General features: G+C 48.2%; 1 long non-coding RNA gene and 3 other non-coding genes across 4 annotated transcripts in view; all 4 read left to right on the forward strand.

The window, feature by feature from the left end:
- The window catches only part of LOC144675867 (uncharacterized), a 53,775-nt gene extending 42,236 nt beyond the window's left edge, over window positions 1-11,539 (forward strand). The window contains exon 3 of the long non-coding RNA XR_013575190.1: window positions 11,402-11,539. This is a non-coding gene — a long non-coding RNA (uncharacterized LOC144675867). The remainder of the gene's footprint in view (window positions 1-11,401) is intronic.
- Window positions 3,628-3,699, forward strand: trnaq-uug (transfer RNA glutamine (anticodon UUG)). Its single transcript has one exon. It is a non-coding gene; the product is annotated as a tRNA-Gln (tRNA).
- trnaq-cug (transfer RNA glutamine (anticodon CUG)) lies at window positions 4,667-4,738 on the forward strand. The gene has a single exon. It is a non-coding gene; the product is annotated as a tRNA-Gln (tRNA).
- On the forward strand, window positions 5,044-5,115 carry trnaq-uug (transfer RNA glutamine (anticodon UUG)). Its single transcript has one exon. It is a non-coding gene; the product is annotated as a tRNA-Gln (tRNA).
- Window positions 11,540-12,169: the final 630 nt, after the last annotated feature.

A 12,169-nucleotide genomic window follows, 5' to 3' on the forward strand; every position in this document is an offset into this window, starting at 1 on the left:
TAACACATATTGAACACTTAACCAGTATCACCAAAGACAAAGATTACCACACTGCTGCCTGTGGGATCTTGCTGTGCATTAATTGCCTGCCGCATTTCCTATCTTGCGACATTGACTGTGCTTTAATAATTAATCCACTGAGTTTAAAACTCTCCAAAGAGCCTGGAATTTAAACTCCTAAATGTTTTAACTGACTGGTTTGTATTTGGATGTTGCTCATTGAGATGGTTTGAGTGTGACAGAGAGGAAACCCTGGGATCTTGCTGTGCTATTTCCCTTCAAAACTTTCTTGTCTTTGAATCACTTTATTTCTCTTTCTCTTCCTCCCCAGCAGGAATTTTCCTTTTTTAAAACTGCCAGCGTGAGGAGGAATCCCTGGATAGCTTCCTCCAGAGGGGACCCGGACAGAGGCCTAGTCCACAGGCCTCGCCCAACATGGGCCTCCATGTGAGTTGTGCCTGTTCATTACCCCGAGGTTTAATCTCCTCTCTCTGGGACTTTGTTTTTTTTTGGTGGTGCCTCAGATTAACTAGTTCCAAATTGCGGCCTTGGAGTTTTCAATCCGGTTTGAAGCCTGGGGTTAAAGTAACCCACCCCCTTGTGAATTGACACAAACATGTGGTGTCTGACAGACAGGACTCTCCCCGCCAAGAGGGAAGAGGTTTTGTGTGGAGCAGTGGTTTTGACAGTGAAACGAAAAGCACAGCTGCCAGTTTAATTCAGTTGACTGAGGATCTGATTGTTGAGACTGTCACGTCCGTGCAATGGGAGGGTTTAAATCGGGGAGGGGGGGCACAGGGGCCATTTTAATTCAGTTCAAAATTTCCAAAAGGGGAGATTTCGCTGTCTCAGTCTCTCTCTCTCTCTCTCTAGTCAGTCATCAGATAAAAAGCAGTGCTAAAAACAGCTGATAATACATAAATTTGGGATATTGCTGTGCCAAAAAATGCATTCAGTGTTTCACACTGTGCAACAAAGATTTAAATTTTAAAATCTTGTTATTGTAAAAGCTTTCCTGAGGGGGTGGGAAATGAGGCAGTGAAAACGTGTAAGCGATTGGGATAATTCCCGAATCGCGCTTGTGTTTTAGGCAGGGCGATGAATTTAAAGGATAAATTTGAGAAGCCATTTTTAATGCTGTCTGTCTCTCTCTGTTATGTGTCCCTAACAGAAAGAGGGAGAGAAAGAGAGAGAGAGACATGCAGAGAAGGAAAGAGAGAGGGGAGAGAGGGAGAAAGAGGGAGAAAGAAATGGAGAAAGATAGAGAGAGAGCGAGAGAAAGAAGAGAGAGAGGGAGACAGCGAGGGAGAGAAAGGGGAGAGAGGGAGGGACGAAGAAAGAGAGAGAGAGGGAGAAAGAGGGAGACAGCGAGAGAAACATAGAGAGGGGGAGAGAGAGAAAGAAAGTCAAAGAAAGTAAGAGAGACGGGGAGAGTGAGAGATAGGGGAGAGAGTGAGGGACAGGGGAGAGAGTGAGAGATAGGGGAGAGAGTGAGAGATAGGGGAGAGAGTGAGAGATGGGGAGAGAGTGAGAGATAGGGGAGAGAGTGAGAGATAGGGGAGAGAGTGAGAGATAGGGGAGAGAGTGAGAGATGGGGAGAGAGTGAGGGGAAGAAAGAAATGAGAGTGAATGAGGAGAAACTGAGAGAGAGGGATATAGAGAAAGAAAGGTGAGAGTGTGGGGAAACAGGGAGAGGGAGAGAGAGAAAGGTAAGGGTGAGGAAAAATTGAGAGGAAGGGACAGAGAGAGGGAGAGAGAAAGAGAGACAGGGAGAGAGAGAGAAAGAGAGTCAGAGAATGATAGAGAGAGAGAGAAAGAGGGAGAGAGGGAACAGGGAGAGAGGGGGAAATGGAGTCGGTGGTGTGGGGGTTTGAAGTGAGACAAGATCGGGTGTGGGCGGGTGTCCCCGGTGTGGATTCACTGCCCAGCTCCTCACATCCTTCCAGAAATTGGGATTTGCAAATATAAATCCTGGGTTGGCAATTTTAAAAAGTGTCCTGTGAGCTCAGGGACAGATTTCCTATCTGGAGGGGAACTCACTGCCGCTTGTGGGATCTTGCTGTGCAACACTGGGCTGGAGTCTGCAACAGTGAGCACACTTTTAAAAAACTGGTTCATTGACTGTAAAGCACCCGGGGGTGGGGGGTTGAGGTGTATGTGTGTGTTCTTCTGTATTTCATCTTTTCTTAAATGCATAAGAAACACCAATGTGATTTGTCATTATTTTAATTGGGTGAGGATTAGGGGTTTGGGGAGGGGGTGGGGGATGGTGAAGGAGTGGGCCCCATTTGCCACTTGCTCCTTCCAGCCCTGCCGGTGAGATTTTGGGGTGAGCTGTGGATTGGTCTGTGTGACTGGCCCCCGTTCATGTCCCTGAGGTTTTAGCGCAGGGTCTGTGACTGAGGCCCAAAGGGTTAGAACGTTACAAACAGCGGTTTCCTATTCTTCTCACTGCCTGACATTTCAGACAAGATTTACTCCGTCAATCGACATCACTGAGACAGATTCATCCGGAGATTTACAGGTTGCTGCTTGTGGGATCTTGCTGTGTACACAAAATGGCTGCAGCCTTCCCTACAGAGAGCGGAGAGTGAGGGAGAACTGAGAGACAGCAAAACAAAGGAGGCAGTGGGTGTGGGGGAAGGGACAGGTGTCTGGGGGTCTCCGAGTGTCGTCACTGCCCAGCTCCCAGTCTCAGGAGGAAAGCCCCATTCTCACTCATATTCTTCCAGAGGGCAGGATTTAGTTACAAAACTAAAACTGTGCGACCGAGAGGGTGATTCGTGACCAGCTGCTTTGCTATTTTGTGTAGAAGTCTTTATCCCACCCTGTCTTTTCATCAGTTCTCACCTACAACACTTTGACCCGGCTGTTCTCACATTGTGGTGTGTGGGATCTTGCTGTGCGCAAATACCCACTGAATTTCCTAAATCCCAACATTGACCACACTCTTAATTCACTTGGGAGGGCTCAAAGTTAAAGTTGTTAATGTGAAGATGTTATAATCCCCCCCCGTATACTGTCAGAGTCATAGACAGTGCCGTGAATTGAGGGTTTAAAGAAATATGCAGCAGTCATTTTCATTCCAGTTTATTGAGGTCCTGTCTCTGTCTCTCCCTTTGGCTTTCCAAGTGCAGGCATGTGAGATGGAGAGAGAGAGAGAGATATTTTAGGAGAACTCATCAAAGGCTTCATCCAATCATTACGTTTGAAAGTGCGCACTTGTTCCTGGTGAGGCAACGGACCTGCGTTGCCAGGTCATCTCAAGGTGAGCCATGAGACCCAGGTTGCGAACTGCTTGCCAAAGTCTCAGGCAGCCTCCCAGGGAGAGGGATTTATGGCCAGTGAACATAGTTTGAGACGTCGAGCTGCACTGCAAATTGCGATGTTTCGCTGAGACACAAGAAAATTTGCAAATCTATCTGGCTAACAAAATTGCAAGCGCTTGACAATTTCATGTCCACCATTCCACTTTGGCGTCATGTTTGGCAACACATTGCTTCAATGTCCCATTGAAAGGATGCAACAGTTTGTGTCATACGAGGAGAATCATTCGATGGGTCGCTGGGAACTTTGGCGCCAATGTGAATGCAGAAAAGACATGAGCCTGAGGACAGCAGCAATGTAGGTTCCATGGTGTAACGGTGAGCACTCTGGACTTTGAATCCAGTGATCTGAGTTCAAATCTCAGTGGAACCAAGTTACTCGTTTCCATGGCTGCTGTTAAAATTGAAGGCAGGCGAGTAGAAACCTGAAAAGGTGAAGGTCTTTGCTGTTCTCCGTGCTTTTTCTGGCTTTCAGCTCTTCATAATCTTGAGCGAGAGGCGGCTCAGGCAGATGCCATATGCCTGAGTTGGAGGCATTGGCTGCACGGCATTTGAAATTCAACAGGCAAGCTCGAAAGCGATCAAGGGCAGGCAGATATCACTTGATTTGCGTCCTTGAAGAGCATCAATTTTATCCCGTCTTTCCTGGTCAAGTCTCGTGCACCACTGCTTAGCAATGCTCATTTTTGGATCATTTGGCAAGAGTGTCATATTACCGAGAAGTAGGGAAGAGAAGCAGCATTGTTACGAGTGGCTGCTTGACCGCAGCTCTTTCATTTGCAGAGCAGACAATCTTAGGTGCAGAGCAAGTGCGAGAGCTGAAGCAATGTGTTGCCAAACATGAAGCCAAAGTGGAATGGTGGACATGAAATTGTCAAGTGCTTGCAATTTTGTTAGCCAGATAGATTTGCAAATTTTCTTGTGTCTCAGCGAAACATCGCAATTTGCAGTGCAGCTCGACATCTCGAACTATGTTCACTGGCCATAAATCCCTCTCCCTGGGAGGCTGCCTGAGGCTTTGGCAAGCAGTTCGCAACCTGGGTCTCATGGCTCACCTTGAGATGACCTGGCAACGCAGGTCCGTTGCCTCACCAGGAACAAGTGCGCACTTTGAAACGTAATGATTGGATGAAGCTTTTGATGAGTTCTCCTAAAATCTCCCCATGCGACTTGTGCCAAAATTGTTTGATATAACCTAGGTGTGAAGTATCTTGCAAACTCTTCCCTTGTCAATGGCATCAAGTAACGACGTGTCGTTGTCACTGTTACAGTTGCTGCCATTTTAAATGAAAGAAGTAATCTTCTTGGAGCAACGATTCAGCAACAAGGGGCATCGTCTGGGTTCCATGGGATAATGGTGAGCACTCTGGACTCTGAATCCAGCGATCCGAGTTCAAATCTCGGTGGAACCTTATACTTTTGACAATCCCGCCGACAGGTTCGGCAAATTGCGTCTCCTTTACAATTGCCGTGGTGTACGATTCGAGAGGACGAATTTTGAACCAGCTCGCCTGCCATTGGAATGCGCATGGCTGAGCTGCTTGTGCCAGCTGCCTGCACCATCATTGTTCTGGCTGTTGGCCCTGCTCTTTGTCTGTCCCATTGAAAGGATGCAACAGTTTGCGTCACACGAGGAGAAGCATTTGACGGGTCGCTGGGAACTTTGGCGCCAATGTGAATGCAGAAAAGACATGATCCTGAGGACTGCAGTAATGTAGGTTCCAGGGTGTAACGGTGAGCACTCTGGACTTTGAATCCAGCAATCCGAGTTCAAATCTCGGTGGAACCAAGTTTCTCGTTTGCCCGGCTGCTGTTAAAATTTGAGGCAGGCGAGTGGAATCCTGAAGGTGCTTTAGGTTATGTCTTGCTCTTATTTTCTATTGCAGGAGCAGGCGATTGAGTTGGATGATCATATTGAATGGTGCAGCAGGCTCGAGGGGCCGAATGGCCTACTCCTGCTCCTAGTTTCTATGTTTCTAGAACATCAGAAACTATGTCGGGTTAATGCGCAAATCGATTCAACTTCAGTGTGTTCCTTGTTCTCCTTTGTATTTGCAAAACCTCTGAACGTGTCCACAGGTTATGGGCTACTTTGTAAAATTTGAATAAAAAATAGCAAGTATTTGAATAGGAAAGGAGGAACTAAAGTGAGTGTCGCTCTTCTGGAGAGTGTTCACAATGGCAAAACAGCAAATGGCGGGAGTATTGAACACGCATTTTGTGTCTGCATTCACTGTACAAGACTCCTAAAGATACTTGAAAATGGAGAGAGGAAGGGAGGTCAAACAATGACCATCACCAGGGAAAGGGCACTGGGAAAACCATTAGGACTAAAGGCCCCAGGACCTGAGGCCCACATCCACGGCCTTAAAAGATCAAATCACTGCATCCTGAAAAATGTTACAACTTGTATATTGAGAACTTGTCATAAACATCTTTCCTTCAGAAACCCCTGCCTGGTGGATAAGTGAGTTATCTCTGTAGGAACAGGAGATGGGGGCGGTTTGAATGGACTTGCCAGTTTTCGATTGATTAAACTGCAAATACAGTGATGTCCCTTTCAGATAAACTGTTTACGGTAAATGTCCTGAGAGGATTAAAAGCTTCCACACTGTCTGTCCAAGTGTCAATCCTTCAGCCTCATGAAGAGAGCAGAGGGATTGTAAAATACAAAAGGTGAGATGGCAGCTAAACCGTTGACTTGAAGGTGTGAGGCTTGTTTGGAATGTGTCGCATATTTTTAAACTGGAAACCAGGGTTGATCCCAGAAGCAGGAATTTATCTACTACCACACTGGGCTGTTGTGAATTAAAATGCTGTTTTCTGAATAAAATAATTAAACTGCACGTAACAGAATCTCCTGCACAGAATAACTCACTCCCATCTGCCAGTGCATGGTGTGTGTGTGTGTCTGTGTCTGTTTGTGTATCTATTTGTTCATCTGTATGCCTGTCTCAGCTTGTTTGTACATGTCTATCGCTCTCTCTGACCATCTTTTAACCTCCACAACCATCATTTCACCATTTTAAGTTGGTTCATGGTGGCTATTTTAACTCCAAAGTTCTGTTTCATCACAGCAAGTCTCCATTAATTCTTTACACCAATTGATGGGACTGTGTAGAGGGAACTTAACTCTCGATCCAACCCTGTGTTGTATCAGCCCCGGGAGTGTTTGATGGGGACTGTGCAAGGGGAGTTTCAGTTTATACCTAGCTCCGTGCTCTACCTGCCCTGGGAGAGTTTCACGGGCACTGGGTGGAGAGAACCTTACTGTGTATTTAATGTGTGAAGCCTGGAAGTGTTTGGTTGGAACTCTACGTTAGGACATATATTCTGAATACAATTGTACCCTGCACTGTAGCTGAGCTGGGAGTGTTCACTGGGGACAGTGGACAGGAAATTCTACTCTGTATCTAATCCTAAATTGTGACAGAACTGGGGGATTGACAGGAAAAGTGTAGAGGGAGATTTCCTCCATTTCTAACCCTGTGCTGTGCCTGTCCTGGAAGTGTTTCTGGGGATAGTTCTGACAGACAGAGCTTTCTCTGTATCTAACCCGAAGCTGTATCAGTACTGGGAGTGTTTGATGGGAGCAGCGTGGATGGAGGTTTACTCTGTGCCCAACCCATAGTGTACCTCCCCTGGGAGTGTTTGATGGAGACAGTGTAGAGGGAGCTTTACTCTGTATCTAACCCCGTGCTGTACCTGTCCTGGGAGTGTTTGATGGAGACAGTGTAGAGGGAGCATTACCCTATATCTAACCCCGTGCTGTACCTGCCCTGGGAGTGTTTGATGGAGACAGTGTAGAGGGAGCATTACCCTATATCTAACCTCATGCTGTACCTGCCCTGGGAGTGTTTGATGGGGACAGTGTAGAGGGAGCTTTACTCTGTATCTAACCCCGTGCTGTACCTGCCCTGGGAGTGTTTGATGGGGACAGTGTAGAGGGAGCTTTACTCTGTATCTAACCCCGTGCTGTACCTGCCCTGGGAGTGTTTGATGGTGACAGTGTAGAGGGAGCATTACCCTGTATCTAACCCCGTGCTGTACCTGTCCTGGGAGTGTTTGATGGAGACAATATAGAGGGAGCTTTACTCTGTATCTAACCCCGTGCTGGACCTGCCCTGCGAGTGTTTGACGGGGACAGTGTAGAGGGAGCTTTACTCTGTATCTAACCCCGTGCTGTACCTGTCCTGGGAGTGTTTGATGGGGACAGTGTAGAGGGAGATTTACTCTGTATCTAACCCCGTGCTGTACCTGCCCTGGGAGTGTTTGATGGGGACAGTGTAGAGGGAGCTTTACTCTGTATCTAACCCCGTGCTGTACCTGTCCTGGGAGTGTTTGTTGGGGACAGTGTAGAGGGAGCTTTACTCTGTATCTAACCCCGTGCTGTACCTGTCCTGGGAGTGTTTGATGGGGACAGTGTAGAGGGAGGTTTACTCTATAATTAACCCCATGTTTTCCTGTCCTCCGAGTGTTTGCAGATGATGATCAAAGTGACCACAGTCGGGGACGGGGGGAACATGTGTTCCCTTTATCTCAGTCATTGCTTTAATTTGTAAGTAGCTGGGGGTTCAGCAGTGATCCTTGTGGCCCCCTGCTAGTACTGGCCTGCCAAGCTGAGTGTGTGTGTGAAAGCATATGAGTGTGAGAGAGTGATAGAGTCACACGAGGAGACAGGTTTGTTAACATTTTAAAAATCTTCATGTTTAATTTTTAAAACTCTTCACCTCCCTCAGGCAGCTCTGTGCCTCAGGGAGCTCTGTGCCTCAGGGAGCTCTGTGCCTCAGGGAGCTCTGTGCCTCAGGGAGCTCTGTGCCTCAGGGAGCTCTGTGCCTCAGGCAGCTCTGTGCCTCAGGGAGCTCTGTGCCTCAGGGAGCTCTGTGTCTCAGGCAGCTCTGTGCCTCAGGGAGCTCTGTGCCTCAGGGAGCTCTGTGTCTCAGGCAGCTCTGTGCCTCAGGGAGCTCTGTGCCTCAGGGAGCTCTGTGCCTCAGGGAGCTCTGTGCCTCAGGCAGCTCTGTGCCTCAGGGAGCTCTGTGCCTCAGGGAGCTCTGTGTCTCAGGCAGCTCTGTGCCTCAGGGAGCTCTGTGCCTCAGGGAGCTCTGTGCCTCAGGCAGCTCTGTGCCTCAGGGAGCTCTGTGCCTCAGGGAGCTCTGTGCCTCAGGGAGCTCTGTGTCTCAGGCAGCTCTGTGCCTCAGGGAGCTCTGTGCCTCAGGGAGCTCTGTGCCTCAGGGAGCTCTGTGCCTCAGGGAGCTCTGTGTCTCAGGCAGCTCTGTGCCTCAGGGAGCTCTGTGCCTCAGGGAGCTCTGTGTCTCAGGCAGCTCTGTGCCTCAGGGAGCTCTGTGCCTCAGGGAGCTCTGTGCCTCAGGGAGCTCTGTGCCTCAGGGAGCTCTGTGCCTCAGGCAGCTCTGTGCCTCAGGCAGCTCTGTGCCTCAGGGAGCTCTGTGCCTCAGGCAGCTCTGTGCCTCAGGGAGCTCTGTGCCTCAGGGAGCTCTGTGCCTCAGGGAGCTCTGTGCCTCAGGGAGCTCTGTGCCTCAGGGAGCTCTGTGCCTCAGGGAGCTCTGTGCCTCAGGGAGCTCTGTGCCTCAGGGAGCTCTGTGCCTCAGGGAGCTCTGTGCCTCAGGGAGCTCTGTGCCTCAGGGAGCTCTGTGCCTCAGGCAGCTCTGTGCCTCAGGGAGCTTTGCCCGTGGGTGCTTGTGTGAACTTGCCCGCTCGCCCGTTTCCCCCAACCCCACACAGGCAGTGCTGACCGTCACCACTCGCGTTTCACGCTGGGCAGGCCTTCATTGGCCGGTGGTGCCGCCCCGATCACGGGCGGCATTCGGCTTCCCGACTGCTCCCACCAAACTCGCCCGACAAGGGGAAAGTCCTGGCCCATGAGTGTGTTTTGTGAGTGTGTGAATGTGGATGTAAGAGGGTTTGCCTGTGTGAGTGTGTGTATTTGTGTCAATCTGAGTGTGTGTGTGAGTGTTTGAAAGTATGAGTGTGAGTGTAGTGTGTAATTGTGAAAGGATGTGTGAGTGTGTGTGCATGTATCAGGATTTTTGTGTGTCTGAATGTGAGTGTGTGCATGAGTGTGTCAGTGTGAGTTTGTCACTATGTGAGAACCAGAGTTTCTACTTGTGAGGATGTGGCAATGTAGGAGAGACAGAGATGGAGAGATAGAGCGACAGAGAAAGGGAGCCAGACACAGAGAGGGATTCCCCAATTTTAAAATGATTGTGGATTTTCATTGAGTCGGGTCACAGGCAGCTTGGGATTTATAGAGAATTTCATAATGAAGTAACATGATGGGATCATTGACACTGAGGGAAACACGCACAGAGACACACACACACACACACACGGAGACACGTACGGACAGACACAGACACACACAGACACACGTGTACGGACAGACACACACACATGGACACACAGACACGGAGAAACATACGGACAGACACACGCACACGGAGACACGTACGGACAAACACAGACACATACGTACGGACAGACAGACACACATGGACACTTATACACACGGAGACACACACAGACAGACACACACACACACACACGGACAGACATACACACACACACGGACACATATGGAGACTCACGGACATAACTTGATATTTTGAAACTGTAATGACATTCCCAACATTAAGTGTTAAATTTTTAAAAATAATCAAGTAAAGGCTAAACTTTGCTGTCCTGGGATTAACATTTCAATGGACAGGAAGATTCCACAAAGTGTTTGCCCTGGGATTAATATTTCAGGCTTCCTCGGGAGCAGACGGAGAGACATTCCAACATGTCTGAGACTCCAGGGGTTGAAGACAGCAAACAGCTCACTCGGGATAAATGTGGGCAAGAATGTTTCATTCCTAACCCCAAACCCTCCTCTCCCTCTCTCTCTATCAGGAGGGTAGACACATGTCCCTGGTTGAGATTGTGTGGGTGTATTCGTTGTGTGGTTTCTTTCTCTGGTTTATTACTGTACTGTGATGTATTTGTATTTAGGTGTTGCTGTGAGGTGTGTGTGGGAGGAGGGGTCGAGGGTGGAGAAGCCTGGGATCTTGCTGTGCTATTTTGTTTAAAAAGGTTCTTGCTTCACCTTTGAACTAATTTTATCTGTTTCTCCTGAGAAATTATTCTTTCGAAAGCTGCGAAATAAAGATCCAGAGGAGGAAAGTTTGGAATCCTTGGACAAGAGCTTCCCCCAGAGGCCTGAGGCCTGTTCTCACCCTATGGAAGAGCCTCCATGTGAGTTCTGCCTGACTATGACCCTGAGGTTTAATTTTCTCTCTGGTACTCTGTTTTTCATGGTGCCTCAGGTTAACAAGTTCCTGTTGGAATGGCAGCCCTGGGACAGGATTTTACATTCCTATTGAAGTCAGTGGGGTTTAGAATGTCTCGCCGCAGTTTAAGGCTCCGTCTCTGCTGAAATAGGGCCATAAAATTCTGTCCATGGAGTTTGAGGCCTGGGGTTAAAATACCCGCCTTGCGATTTGACACATACATGTTGACCCCCCCAGGTGACTGAAAGGCAGGACTCACCTCCCCCCCCTCAAGGGTAAATTAAAAATCCTGAATCTAAAGGCTTAAATGCCTTTCGTGGACAGGGCAGTGTGATAAATTTGGCAGTGGGAGGGCGAGAGATAAACCCGAGAGAGAGAGAGAGAGAGCTGGAGAAAGAGAAGGGAGAAGGAGGGAGAGTGTTAAATGACAGGAACGTGAGTCTCTGGAGTTCTAACATATATTGAACACTTAACCAGTATCACCAAAACCAGGTTATCTGGCTAATATCACACAGCTGCCTGTGGGATCTTGCTGTGCATTAATTGCCTGCCGCATTTCCTATCTTGCGACATTGACTGTGCTTTAATAATTAATCCACTGAGTTCAAAACTCTCCAAAGGGCCTGGAATTTAAACTCCTAACTGTTTTAACTGACTGGTTTGCATTTGGATGTCGCTCATTGAGATGGTTTGTGTGTGACAGAATTGAAACCCTGGGATCTTGCTGTGCTAATTCCCTTCAAAACGTTCTTGTCTTTGAATCACTTTATTTCTCTTTCTCTTCCTCCCCAGCAGGAATTTTCCTTTCGAAAACTGCCAACGTTTGGAGGAATCCCTGGATAGCTTCCTCCAGAGGGGACGGGGACAGAGGCCTATCCCACAGGCATCGCCCAACATGGGCCTCCATGTGAGTTGTGCCTGTTCATTACCCCGAGGTTTAATCTCCTCTCTCTGGGACCCGGTTTTTTTTTTTGGTGGTGCCTCAGATTAACTAGTTCCAAATTGCGGCCTTGGAGTTTTCAATCCGGTTTGAAGCCTGGGGTTAAAGTAACCCACCCCCTTGTGAATTGACACAAACATGTGGTGTCTGACAGACAGGACTCTCCCCCCCAAGAGGGAAGAGGTTTTGTGCGGAGCGGTGATTAGGACAGTGAAACGAAAAGCACAGCGGCCAGTTTAATTCAGTTGACTGAGGATCTGATTGTTGAGACTGTCACGTCCGTGCAATGGGAGGGTTTAAATCGGGGGATGGGGGGCACAGGGGCCATTTTAATTCAGTTCAAAATTTCTGAAAGGGGAGATTTCACTGTCTCAGTCTCTCTCTCTCTCTCTCTCTAGTCAGTCATCAGATAAAAAGCAGTGCTAAACACAGCGGATAATTCATAAATTTGGGATATTGCTGTGCCAAAAAATTCATTCAGTGTTTCACACTGTGCAACAAAGATTTAAATTTTAAAATCTTGTTATTGTAAAAGCTTTCCTGAGGGGATGGGAAATGAGGCAGTGAAAACGTGTAAGCGATTGGGATAATTCCCGAATCGCGCTTGTGTTTTAGGCAGG

The sequence above is a fragment of the Cetorhinus maximus genome, unplaced genomic scaffold, assembly GCF_964194155.1.
Source record: "Cetorhinus maximus unplaced genomic scaffold, sCetMax3.hap1.1 HAP1_SCAFFOLD_1207, whole genome shotgun sequence".
Lineage (NCBI taxonomy): Eukaryota > Metazoa > Chordata > Chondrichthyes > Lamniformes > Cetorhinidae > Cetorhinus > Cetorhinus maximus.